The sequence below is a fragment of the Bidens hawaiensis genome, unplaced genomic scaffold, assembly GCF_021521415.1.
Source record: "Bidens hawaiensis isolate Kalapana, Puna unplaced genomic scaffold, B.hawaiensis_p1.1 tig00048458_1, whole genome shotgun sequence".
NCBI lineage: Eukaryota > Viridiplantae > Streptophyta > Magnoliopsida > Asterales > Asteraceae > Bidens > Bidens hawaiensis.
In genome coordinates, this window is record NW_027498688.1 from 88,515 (window position 1) to 103,051 (window position 14,537).

General features: G+C 35.4%; 1 pseudogene across 1 annotated transcript; it reads right to left on the reverse strand.

Annotated features, from left to right (window-relative positions):
* Positions 1-867: 867 nt before the first annotated feature.
* Positions 868-6,624, reverse strand: LOC143597541 (uncharacterized; annotated as a pseudogene). The gene is made up of 4 exons (XR_013146929.1): positions 5,879-6,624; positions 5,352-5,786; positions 2,410-2,917; positions 868-2,319 (listed from the first exon to the last, which is right to left on the reverse strand). The product of XR_013146929.1 is annotated as an uncharacterized LOC143597541 (transcript).
* Positions 6,625-14,537: the final 7,913 nt, after the last annotated feature.

Sequence of the window (14,537 nt, forward strand, 5' to 3'; positions counted from 1 at the left end):
TAACATAATAAACTTGGTGTTCAAGGGTTCGACCCAAAACCATTCAAACTAAACCTAAACCAGCGAATCTCGTGTGATTTCTGTTTTGTGCCAAAAATCACCCCCCCCCCAAAAAAAAAAAAAATCATCCGCGCACACTAACATGAACTTGTTTGCTAGTAAGCAATTGTGTGGATTTTGCCACCAAGCAATTGTGTGGATTTAACAGATATAAGAAAATATTAGGATACAACACTGCTTCCTTACGACCTGTTACTCTATTCTATCTTCTCTCCCCCCCCCCCCCCCCCAAAAAAAAAAAGGAAAAAAAAAAGTTAATACCATTTAAAAAAATGTATGTCATTGTTGCGAGGTATCCATATGGGAAGTTGGAAAACTTAAGAAGCAATAATTAGGGACTGATAGATATCAGGGCCAAGTTGATTGCAGACACTGTTGTTGTGAGGTGTAATAACAAGTAAATGTCTACCTAAACTTAAATCGCCTCCAATTGCTGGTGAAACAAACTATATCCCCATCAATCAGCATTTCTTCTAGAAAATAACAAGAATGTTCACACTATTAAATTACCTGCCAATAATCATATCCCGAATCCGATGATGCTAGTCAACTCAGCCACATCTGGTTGCAGTCGGCCATATAAAACCCGAAACCTAATTTAACAATTTTAAAAGAAAAGAAAGAAAAGAAAAAAAAAATAAAAGAAAAGAAAAGAGTAACTAAGTAAGGTAAATCTTATAATTGCAAAATAATATTTTGCGAAAATTCTGTACACTTCAAACTGCTCGAACTTCAAAAGATTTCAAGAAAACACCTGCCAAATGATCTGATAAACCGCCAAAAGGAATCATCCAGCAACCTGCATGTGTTTAAATTATAATGTGGCCAAGGTAAACCTATTTTCAGCTGTAAACTAAGTCCCCTAAAAGTAACAGTTACCGCGATTGCTAAATGAAAAATAAAAGGTGATGTTCACCAAATAACACAAGTTTGATCATAGTAGATGTAACATGGTTATCACTACCTAATGATGAAGGTAGTAATAGATTAGGACATACATTAAGTTGATTAAGTCGCTAAAAACATTGCAGACTCCACTTAGAGGTGCAGAAAAGTTCTTCAAATATTTTAACCAATTAAAATCAGCAGAAACCGGCATTATCCCATTAAACCTGCAAAAGAAACAAACAACATATTTATTCTACAGAGCCCAAAGGTTTAAACACAAATCCATTGAATCTTCCATCCAGCTGGTGTTTCCCATTGGTACACCATTACACGGCTCATATCATACTTCTTCAGCCATATCATCAACTGTTTCATCATCCCTTTCAATGTTTCTATAAACTTCAGACTTATAATCAGCATCGCCAGGTAAAACCTCATGATGATCCACATTTTTATCTTTATGATTATCCAAATCCTCATTGCTCAACCTATTACGTTCTGCTGACTTTGACCTTGATCTTGACCTTGACCGTCTTCTGTGTTTTGATTTATGTTCATCAGAGCGTCCTTTGTGACGTTTGACTTCAGGAGACGCTGACCTGGAATGCCTTCTACTATGATACTTTGACTTGGACTTTTCCTTCCTGCTTCTATCAGCTTTACCACTTGACCGGTGGTTATCTTCCGGACTCCTACTTCTGGACCGTCTCCTATGTTTTGATTTGCCTCCATCCAAACTTCTATGATGCTTTTCATCTACTGACAGAGACCTGGATCGCCTACGGTCCCTATGCTTTGTGTCACTAGATTTGTCACCCGAACCATGCTTATATTCTACAGACTTTGACCTTGACCGTCTCCGGTCACGACGTTTTGACTTTTCCTCCCTACTGTAATCTGTTTTATCATTTGACCGATGTTTGACTTCCAAAGACGCAGACCTGGACCGCCTTCTGTGTTTTTCTTTACTTTGATCATCACGGTGACTAACTGGAGACCTAGAACTGCCACAAGAAGATTTCTTGGACCTATGGGCAGGGCTTTCATGACGATGTTTTGGAGATTCCGACTCGTCACGGTACGATTTTCTAGGACTTATACTCCTGCTTCTGTTTCTCCAAGAATGTCGGTCATTCGATCTGTTTCCATATTCCCGTCTTCTACTTCTATCGCTACCCGCTCCTATAATCCCTAAAGGACCGTCTTTCATATTCATAACTGTTGTAATGGCGAGATCTTACTGGTGACCGGGATCTATAATCCCTCACGCGGTGATGATGTGGCGAAAAAGAACGAGATCTTCCCCTTCTTTGATAGCTTATGGGAGACTTTGACTTGGATCTTGACCTTGCAGGAACAGGTGAAAGTGACCTATGAACACTTACATTTCATCAGCTAATAATTAATATATAAAGAAAATGATTAAATTGCTAATTAACAAAAACTTGCATGTGAACCTACCTGGGATTTTTAACTGGTTCTTCAACATTGCCAATAACCCCTTCAGCTTTTAACTTCATGCTTATTTCTGCAGCTCTAGCAGCAGCCAGTTCTGTTGCTGTCTTCATGGTCGCTGCTCGATTAGCTGCTTGTTGTGCATTCATGGTTTGCTGCATTAAAAGAGCTTGTTGAAATTGCATTTGTTGCATTGCAACAGCCTGCTGCATCACCATTGGCAAAGAAGAACTAGCATTGTTGGCAGGCTTCTGAGGTAATGATTTTGCCATTTCAACGTTTAATGGGCGACCTAAAACATCCATGTTATTTAACGCAAGTGCAGCGGTTGCTTCTTCAGGTTTTGAAAATTCTATGTAAGCGAAATGCTTTGATTCCGTGATAATACAGTCAACAACTGTACCATACAAAAAAAAGAACTGTTTTAGCTGCTCCACAGTAAGCAGTGGACTGAGATTACTAACTTGTAGAGTTTTCTTTAAGGAATCAGCCTTTGCTGCCTTATCTTCTGGTCCTGACAAAATAACAATAAATATTAAAAAAAAAAAAGCATAGTAAATTGCAAACTAAAGAATATTAGATGATGTTTGTTTCCAACACTAAAAATAAGTTAGCACATGCTTATTTCTTCAATGTAAGGTGTAAGACTAAGAAAGCACTAATTTCTCTAGTACAAACATAATTCTGTATATACTACTGAAGAAACACTAAGTGAACCCTGAACAGATTATAGATAATCTGGGGGTTAAGTAATGTTTCCCACGGATGAGATCTAGCTGAGAAGGTTGTTCTTCAGGAGACCTGCAAAACAGACACCGTAAGCTCGTCACTGAGAAGGGGGGGTTCCTCCTTGTGACCACCCTCCGGCGTGAGAATCAGACTAGATTGCTCTGAATATAAGAGTATATTAAGAGATTGCTAGATAAGATTGAGATATCAGATGATGTCCTTACCATTCCAAGGTGTTGGAGTATTTATAGCCGAAGGTAGGTTTCCAAGCAGGTACAGCCGGCTGAATAGTATTCCTGTTCTACCAACAGTGGACGTATGCACAGACCATGCTGGTTGGTGGATAGGTTACGGCCAACAGTAACAAGGTCGGCTGTATACTGTTCCTTTACTGCCGGCTGCGCACTGTTCCACCAACTGTAGGCAGCGCACGTCCCCTCGTAAGGGTTGGTGAGTAGGCAGCGGCTAATAGTGACAAACAGTACTAGAGGGTGCTCCTCCTCGTATTGTTGTCGGTGAGCTGTCACCCTGTGATTAGTTCATGGGCTGCTCTGGTCAAACTGTCTGTTCCGTCCATACCTTAGTAGGTATAGTACGAAAGACCTTCCAGAAGCATACGGACTGGCTCATTTAGGCGGTAGTGTTCCCGCCTTGCTCATTCCTTCATGTGACAACTGAACGAATGCCTTGTGCGTGTAGCCTTGCTGTTAGTGCGGGTAGCCTTCCCTGATGGCTTGTATCCGCAGCTGCGGGAACAGGCGGGGTACTTCACCATTGGGAGGCTTTCCCTGCGGGTACAGCTGGCGTACTGCGCGTAAGGTTCTTTGAGCATGGTGGGTCCTGCTGGAGCAGTTGGTCATCGCGCAGACGTCCCTGTTCAAGGTGAGTCTTGCGGGTCCAACTGGGCTCTGCTGGGACCTACCTCTTCAACTACACAATTTCAAAGTCTCTAAATGTTTGTCAATAATGGAAAAAATAGAAGGAATATTCACAGTCTAACATCAATCTCAAAACAGTTTGTAACAATGACAACAGCCAAGTGTACTAAAGATCATGAGACTATTTGTCAATCTAAAGATTCTGTCCCTAGAAGAAAAAAAACTCAATGAGGCCCTATGACATGACGACTCCGTTATAAGGTTTTAAAATTATTGCCATTTTTTCACAAGTCCACACATTTATACAACTATACATACGCACAATATACATGTGCATATCCATGCACACATGAATGCCACTACAGTCTACAAACCCATACAGACACATACCCAATAACATATATAGACATCATGCAGCATCATTCAAATACCCAAAGTTCACATGCATTTGCATGTGTAAACAACTGCAAGTGGGACTTAAAGTTGTGTGTGGGCAAAGTTATGCAAGTAAGTGGAATGCTGAAACAATAATAAAAATGGTAAAAACTTTACTTTTTTATCAGACCAAGCAAAATAAAAAATGACGGGATGATAAATACAAGCAAATAACAGCAAGCTGGAGTCCTTTTTATAACTTTGATGATAGCTGAATTGCTGATAATAAAGTTTGTGCTTTAAGAACACATGGAAATTAGATGAAGTGTTGGATAGTAGACAATAGCATCTAATAGAATCAAAGATGTGATAAAAAAATAGTAACAACTGGACCAAAAGAAACTAAGCAAGAGAGTAAAAAAAACCTAAAAGGTGAAAGCTAAGGCTTGATAAATAGTTCAAACTGTATTTGTACTCTTCACTCTAAATATATGATTTTTATCATAATTTTTCCAAACTGACATTTCAGTTAAATATACACATATTGAAATTTTAACAAGACAATAGGTGCCAAAAATAGATGTCATGCCATTTTTGAAAGCTCAACTATAATACAACATGTATTTGATCTTATAGGCTTGTCATATTACATCATTACAGTATCAAGACTACTTCAACCTAGTATATAAATCCAATGTATATTTAGTACTGTTAATAAGAAGTACCAACACTTAATAAGAACATATAACATCACAGATCAGTCATACTTAAATTTTCAACAAAGTCATTTTATCCATGTAACCTCTGAGCAATTTCTCACATTTACTTTCAATCTACAAGTTAAACAAAGTTCTAAAGCCTTTTACTACCTCAAAGATTAGCTAAAATGATAACTGTGCTTTTCTCTAGACAGTAATATATTATGACTAAATTCATTCAATAAAATAAAGGCAAGAAACAACATACCAGACGTGTCTTTAGAAGACTGAGCTTGTGCACTGGAAGCATGTGCTTGGAGTGCTTGAGCAGCAACAATGGCCTGAGCAGCTGCCATTGCAGCAGCAGATGGTGCCATTGGTGCTTGACTAAGAGTTCCCATAGTACTTGTGGAAGCCAAAGCAGTCATCAGCAGACTATGTGGTGGATGATTGAACTTGCAATCAGTTTTCACACATCGTCCATTCAAGTATTCTCTGCAAACTTCCCCAAGAGATGCTCCAATCCCGGGCAACACCACCCCACCCGAAGCACTAGGCACAATACCAGGTATTATACCTAGCAGACCCGGAAATGCCCCTGAAACAGAACCAGAGTAATTTGGCATGTTTGGCATGGTCTGGTTAACCATATTTGGGTAATTCAATTGTGGTGCAAAACCCAAAAGCCCTCCTGTAGTCGTGCCTGAGAATAACACAAAAGACAAAGTTAATCAACATTAGAATAAAGTCAGATATACATATACAATATACATGCATGATATGATATTCATGTACCTGCACTGAAGAAAACTGGAAATGGGCTTCCCATAATAGGCTTCCCGTCACACTCAACATCCAGCATGTAATTCCCTCTCTTTGGAACCACATAAGTAACCGTGTAGGTCCCATCACCCATATCCTTAACAATACCTTCTTGTTCCGACCCCCCAACACCCACTCCCGGTGACACCTTCACCTTAACCTGAGCTCCACCATGGGGTACTTTCCTACCATCTGAATCCTTTGTAACAACCACAAACGAAGAAGGTGCACACGCAGTTCCTCCAGCAACACCAGTCCCAGCAGCCGTGCACTTGGACGGTTCCACTGGTCCAATAGGCTTGTTACTCAAATCCTCTTCTTCATCACCGTCACTATCAGACAAAGCAGCAGGCTCTTGGTTATTCTCAACGTCCTTGAAGGTAGCTTCGAAAGCCGCCTTCGCAGCAGCATCTTTCTCAGCATCGCTCTTTATTTTCGCCTCTTCGGCTTGCTTCATCCATATTGGCTTCACCACCGCCAAGTTACGGTCAGCCATATATATATCCCAACCTACGAACCCTGAGATCTTGCTAACCCTGAATCCTGTTAATAGTTCAATTAATCAATTAATCTACAAATTCGATGTTTACAAGTGAAGTTACTGTCTAATTATCAATAATCAATAATCAACTTCACAGATTCAAGAGTCTAAACCTAAACCTAAGCCCTGATAACAGTTCGATTAAACATTTAATAACAAATAAAAACCAAATAACCTACGGATTTGATGCTTCTAAGTTAGCTTACAGTCTAATAATCGATAACAGTAATCAAATTCACAAATTCAATAACCTAATCCTAAATCCTTATGTTAGTTCAACTAATTATTTACTAACAAATAATAACGAATTCACGTATGAATTCAATGTTTCTAAGTTAGATTACTGCATAATAATCTTTAATCAATAATCAATTACACATATTCACAAACCTAACCCGATATCCTTATATTAGTTCAATTAAACCAATTAATAACGAATTATAACAAACCAGTCTACCGATTCGAAGCTTAAATTAGGTTACTGTCTAACATTCGATAAGCAATAATCAATTTCACAAATTCAAAAACCTAACCTTAAATCCTTACATTAGTTCAATTAACAAATTAATAACAAATAATAACAAATTCACCTACAAATTCAATGTTTCCACGTGAAGTTACCGTCTAATTATCGATAATCACCAATCAATTTCACAAACTCAAAAACCTAACCCTAAATCCTTATAGATTAACCAATTAATAACAAATTACAAATAATAACAAATTAACCTACAAATTCAATGCTTCCAAGTCAAGTCACCTTCTAATTATCGATAGTCACCAATCAATTTCACAAACTCAAAAAACTAACCCCAAATCCTTATATTAGTTCAATTAATCAATTAATAACAAATTGTAACAAATTAACGTATCAATTCAATGTCTCTAAGCTAGATTACTGTCTAATAATCAGCATTCAACAATCAATTTCAATTTCACTAATTCAAAAACCTAATCCTAAATCTTTATATTAGTTCAATTAACCAATTAATAACAAATTAACCTACAAAATAGACGTTTCCAAGTTAGGTTACTCACTAATTATCGATAACCAATAATCAATTTCACCAATTCAAAACCAAACCCTAAAAATAAAGCGCAAATAATTGTATGCATAAACAGAGTTTAAACTATACATGAATGAAAACACACACACACACACATATATATATATATGCACGGAGAGTATGACGGAGAAGAAGAAACATACGGTGGCCGGCGGCTGAATACTCGTCACAGGGATAGTTCGAAGATTATACGTACGGGATTGAGATCTTTTGGGCGAAGAGGATATTATTATTATTATATTCAAGGCCTGATTTTATAATATTCATCCATGTAGTTTCATGTATTCACTTTTTAGTCCTTGACTACGTAATTGTTTACCGGCCATGTCAATGTCACTTGACACGTGTCAGCTTCTTCTAGTAAAAGCTAGAAGCTGATTTATTCAAGATTGTGGTCGGCGGTTGTGATGACGGTCTGTCACCATGCATAGTTACCGATATGCGCAGAAACCGACAACTTGTAAATAGATACGTGCCAACTCGAGATTGCTTCCTCGTGGCTAAATAGCAAACCGTTAAGGGTCTTGGTAGCGGTTCACAACGACCGCTTTTTTTAAATTATCTTATAAACCCTAGACTTTAAATTGTTGTTATAGCTAGATGGCCAATGTAAAATATAATTTTTTAGTGTGTTACACTTTGGATGCATCCCAAATGTTTTTTTGAAGAGCATACTATATATATTTCAAAAAATATATAATTGCATGAATGATTTATCTCATGTAAATTAACATGGTTTTATCAACATTAACATTTATGTATTATGGTCAAACGTCTACTTATATTTGATTCTTCTAATATTAAATATAATAGTTTTAGAGTCCGTGTCACACAAGATAATTCAAATTATAAAATTATAAGTAAGACAAATAATTACATAGCGTATATGAAAAAAAATGTATAAATTGATTTTATTTATATCACAAAATGATTTTTTTAAATGAACTTAATAAAAAAATATCCATGCAAAATCGTACCCGAAAATGCTTCTTTCTATTGAAAAATTCATTCTCGTTGTCATATATGTATAATTGAAAGAATTTTGGTTATGAACCAATTTCGAAAATAAGACTTCTCATACGATTGTAGTTCTAACTACTCAGCCTAAATACAACAGAGACGTTACCTTTATTGATATATTTATCAATTTACCACCCATCAAAGGAAAGTAGGATATTAAATTGTAGCAATGGATGTTCTTCAAGAACTATGTTTTTCTGAGCTACGCCATAAAAATGATTTTGATAAGTTTTAAAGGGCTTCTTGGCAACACAAAAAATAGCATGTTAACCAATTCAATTTTTTGAATATTTTGTTTTATTTGAGCATAGTTTTGCATGACATGCTTCCCATACAACATTTTGATCACCATTAAAGGGAAAATTAATGTTGACATAAGTATTTCAAATTTGATAAAAGTTGGAAGCATTGATAGGCATGGAGGTGGCATGTCGAAAGTGTTCGCAATCTTTTCTTAAATTTTAATAGTTGAGAGAAAAATAGTCAATTTGCCAAATCCTGAACCTTTTGATATTTCAAAAAATGCCCTTAAAAATAAACTTAAAACCCGAATCATGTTTAAAATTCTAACTTTCATATTTTTGATATTTTAAAGTTAACACTTTGAACTCATAACAAATTTAACGATAAATCTATTTTGCATTCTCAAACTTTTAAAAATATTCAAAATTTTCATTTTTGACCCGTAACAAATTTGACCCAAATGTAGTTAACTTGTACCAAACAATGTATTTACCAACTTTTGACCCATAAAATCAAATTTAACTTCCACAAAAAACCCGAAACAATTTTTATTTGAGAAACATGATTTGCTGTTGATTTTAGGAATTCACCAAGTATTTTGAAATATATAGTAAAATAATATGTTAATATTTATATTTATAAAAATATATAGATATTATATAAATATAGTGTAAAAAGAAAGTGAATAATTATTGATTTATTACATATATCAGGGTATATTAGTTTTGAAGGGATAAAAATTGTGAGAATTAACCAAAACATGACAAGTGTCCCATTTATCTTACTTTATTTGTATATATAGGTAGATAGATTATTATCTTTAAATAATAATTAATAATTTTTAGAATGTTAGCATTAATTATTTTAATGATCTTGACTTACGAGATTGTGTTTAAATCATTTTAAGACATGCTTGATTAACATTTCTTAGTGTACGGGATATATAATAAAATTTATATGATAAAATTTATAAATGTATATGATTCACAAAGATGTATAATAAAATTTATATGATTCACAAATATGTAAATGTATTTCTTTTATTATAAAAATGTTTATATGATTCACAAAGATGTAAATGGATTTCTTTTATTATTAAATTGATATAATTTATATTACATGAGTTAAATAATGAAAGAAATTTTCCATTCAAAAAAAATTGTGAATGAACTTAACTTTCTTTAAAAATAAAACACATGTTCTAAGTAGAATTATAGAACAAGTGTATATGTACGAATGTCTTACTTTAATGGAGGTTGTCAAAAGGCGAGTCATACGAGGGTTCATAACAACGCTAATGGTGCCAAGATAGTTTCAAAAGGTTGACATGATATGGTGGAGACATAGGGTTCTAAAAAATTGTTTTGGTTCATGTTTCGAGAAGAGATTGCACGAATTATGTCCATGCTAAAAGCATGGCACAAAGTACTAATCTTTCAGGTGTTTCAATGTAACATCTTGGAAAAAAAAGCAATATTTATTTTGGACCAAATATGTTAACTTTGAAAGTTAAAGGATTAAAAATATTTTCAAGATAAGTCATGGGAAAAATGAGATAAGAAAAATAAAACATCTTATGTTAAGAAAGTAAGAAAAATCCATCCCACATGGAAAAATGGAAAGAAAGTGTGAGCATTCCACATGGGTATAAATAAGGAAGAAAACTTTCATCCCACATGGAAAGATGGAAGAAAGTGGGAGCATTCCACATGGGTATAAATAAGGAAGAAAACTTTCATCCCACATGAAAACAAGAAAAGAAATGGAAGCTTTTTATAAGGAAGCAAGTTTCTATAGTAATATTCTTATGTGGCTAACTACTCTCCATAGTCCTAGCGGAGGGTGCGAAGCACCTGACGCGCACGCACACGGACTCGGGCGTAATGTGGCGTTTTGATGTCGCACTTCGCACGCTTGCATCGCCGCAAGCCGCATAAGGGCCGCTTTAGTATTTTTGTAAAATGGAAGTATAACCAAGAAGTGACAAGTTATCAAAGACGAGGGACTAAAAGTAAAAATGTGATTCCAGGAACCCATCGCGCTACGCGATGAACTCCAGAATAAAACCATCACGCTACGAGATAGAGTATCATGATGCATCAACACGTGTCGCGACAGGGAGACATGTGGCAGACGCTAGGGCCGAGTCAACAGCCACGCGTCATTCCTCTGACATCTCGCTACGCGATGCCCTGAGTGAAGGGACCATCGCGCTACGCGATGGTACCCAAACTCAGCTATAAAAAGGGAGGCTCACGGCATTTCATCTCACACCTCAATCACACACTTTTTCAAACACTTAGTCTCGGGAATCGTGCCACGTCTCGTAAAACATGCCAAACTCTGAAGCTCTGACAGTCTAAGCTCTAGGTAGGCCTGTTCACGAGCTGAGCCGAGCCCGAGCCAAGGCTAGCACTACAAAAAAAGTCACTATTATAAACTACACTTTTAGGAACTGATATATCAGTCTCGAATGCTTAGTATACGGGACTTATTTATCAGTTACCATTAGTATTGGGGACTGACTTTTTTGCGACTGATGTTAGGGACTGATAATCAGTCACTTACATTATTTGAGACTAAATTTTAGTCATAAATAAATACTGAAAAATGGCAAAAAATTTGGTGACTAATCGTCAGTCTCTAATGTGAAAGGAACACATTAGAGACTGAAAATCAGTTCTTAATATTTCCAACACATATCGAATTAGAAATTGACATTCAGTATTTGACGTATTTTGTGTATGGAAAGATTAAGGACTGATTCTTAGTCTCTATTTGTTGTGAGCAACTTCTACAATCTAAGGAAAAATATTAGGGGCTAAGAATCAATCTCAGAAATCATGTAATGTACATTTTTCAGGACTGATTTTCAATCTCTAAATATAATTTTTGATGAAGTAATTTGGGACTAATATATAGTCTCTAATAACCGTCGAATATTAGGGATTGATCTTCATTTTCAAAACATCATCGTCACTTCAATCATTTTGCGTCTAAACTTTTAGGGACTACTATATTAGTCTCAAATGCATGGTATTTGGGACTGGTTTATCAGTTACTAATTAACTGGACAATATTAGGTTTATGCTGGAAACTTATTGGAGACTGAATTTCAATCCCAAACTGATGATGAAAATTATTCGTATGGCAACTGATATTCTGTCTCTAATATGATTTGAACATATAATATTAGAGACTAAAGATTTAGTTGCCATACGAATAATTTTTTTAAAATATATCATTAATGATTTAGTTCTATACAAGTCATGATTTCTATCCATAATTTATTTGAGGTTTTTTTTTACAAAATTGGGTGCAGGAAAAAAGTATTTGCCAAAATGGGGTATTTGAAACTTATTTAACAAAATAAGTGATTTTGTGTAGATTTGTCTTTTCCTATTATAATCTTATTGGGTAAAAATCAATTCTATTAAAAATTTTCTCTTTGAAAAAAGATAATAAAAATAAATTAAAAAATAATGACATTTATATTTTTGTCTATCATCCTATTTCTTCAAAAATAATCCATTACGATTTTTTAAGTTGTTTTCTAATTAACTAATTATATATTTTTTTTCATAACTAATTTCAGTTTATAAATATGGTATCCTTCGCATATAATTTTAGATGTTACCAATTCGAGTGTTCTGAACCTGTTTTTCTTTTCATAACCAATTTCTCTATGTTCTGAACTTGAAATTTGCGATTGAAGTCCAGAGAATTGGAGCCACGATCGAAGAACCGGTTATTGAAGAACAACGAAGGATAATCGATTATTGAAGATAAAATCTGTTTGATTTCTCTCAAACGAGGTATTAGGAGTTTTTTTATCTAAACCTTAAAAGATAATGAAAATAAGAGATAAAACAAGAAAACTCTATTTTAGAAAATATTTTCATAACAAACTATTTTGGTAATTATTCGGTTTTCGATTTCAATCTTCTACATTCGTCAATTGTGATGTCGGCAGCTGAGGTTCAGATCTCAATTTTCAGGTGTCCTCTCTCTTTCTTTTGTTTTTTTTTTTCCTTTTTTTTGTAGAATATTTGGTTTCCGATGATTTAAAAAGAGTTGTTCTCAGCGTATTAGCAAAAAACAGGGAGTTTCTGATGTTGTTTAGGTTTTTTATTAATCGACGACAACAAGCAACATAAGAGGTTAGTGAATCCATTCTTTTTTGTCCTATCTAGTTTACCAACTGCAATTGATGTTTCAATTGTGTATGGTTTAGTGACTACTAACACATGAATTTGTTTATCAGGAGATAACCGATGATGATGACCAAACACCGACGAAACAATGACAGTACATGGAGTGGTGGTTCCGACGAATTATCGGACGCACGTCACAGATTTGGTTAATTCTTCTCAAAACATGTTTGTGTAGTAAGGTTCTACTTCTTCCATATATTGCCTTCGTGATTTATGACATGTCAATAGTTAAGTGTATAGATATGGTCATTATCTCACATATTTTGTCTTTATTTTATTCATATTTTGTAGATGTACTCAATGCTGGAGATAATGTTCTAGGAGCTGTGGTGGTAATACACAGTAAGTTTTTTATTTTATTTTATTTTTACATTTTAATGTTCTTTTAAATTGGCGATTTGTGTAAGATTTTTGTTCATTACTTGTTGATTAACAATTATAAGAGAAATGATTTATACTCCTATTTTGTTACGCTTTGTTTGCAAACGATTGCTTTACTACTTGTTTTCTATCTGGGTTTACCTGTCTTGCAAACATAATAAGTGTCTTTTGATGGGTCACTTGTCTATTTGAATCAGGTAAAATATTTGAACCTGAATTTTGTTATTTATTTACTATTTTTTTTAACTGGGCTTTGGTTTTATTATTGATCTTTATAGGGAATTACATCGGGAAATACATGTTGCATGTACATTTGATGATCATGGCCAATTAGGAGAAAAGGGAAAATATACCAGTTAACTCCGAGGATACCGAAGGAAAAGCTCCCAGTATCCTGATTGCTGTTGTGGTGGAATCCTTGCCGATTGTGTCCCCAAGGATCCGGGATTCTAGAGGATAGAAGATCCTGGAGAATCAAAATCAAGGACCCTGGGCATGATTGGAGTGGCCTCATGCCCGGTTTCTTCTGGATTCCTTCAATCTCTTTGAATAACCTTGAGTTGGTCTTCTCTTGCTGCTCCATGTGCGTTTTGACTTGTTTCATCAAAGCAAAAATATCATTGTTAGAAATAACCGGGTCTATCCGTGTGGAGGACCCCGCGAATTGTGGAATTTCTCCTCTGGGCTGAGTATTTTTCTTCGGCAGTGGTGGAGGTCCTGGGATGACACTTATAGCTGTAGTAACCACCGGAGCAAAGACTGAACTGGTTTTTGGTTTTGAGGTCATTGTAAAGAGAATGAAGGTGAATGAAATAAATGGAATTAATGGATTAAAGCACCGTTAGCCCCACGGTGGGCGCCAAATTATTTTGGTCAAAAAATAACAACAATGATTTCGTAACCAAATTAGTAATCGGGACTTGGTGCTTATATGAAATGAACGTAAAAGTGTTTGAACACAAGGATTTGTTGCGAGGAAAAAACCTGTTATCCTTAGGATAACAAGTAAAAAACCCCGGGCGGTGAAAACTATCACCACCGGTTTATTAATAACAAAGGTGATTACAATGGTGGAGTTCAAACTTGATCGTGATTACAGAGAATGCGAGTACTAGTAAGTCTCGTGTGTCTAGAGTGTGTTATGATCCGGTTTTGAGCTCTATTTA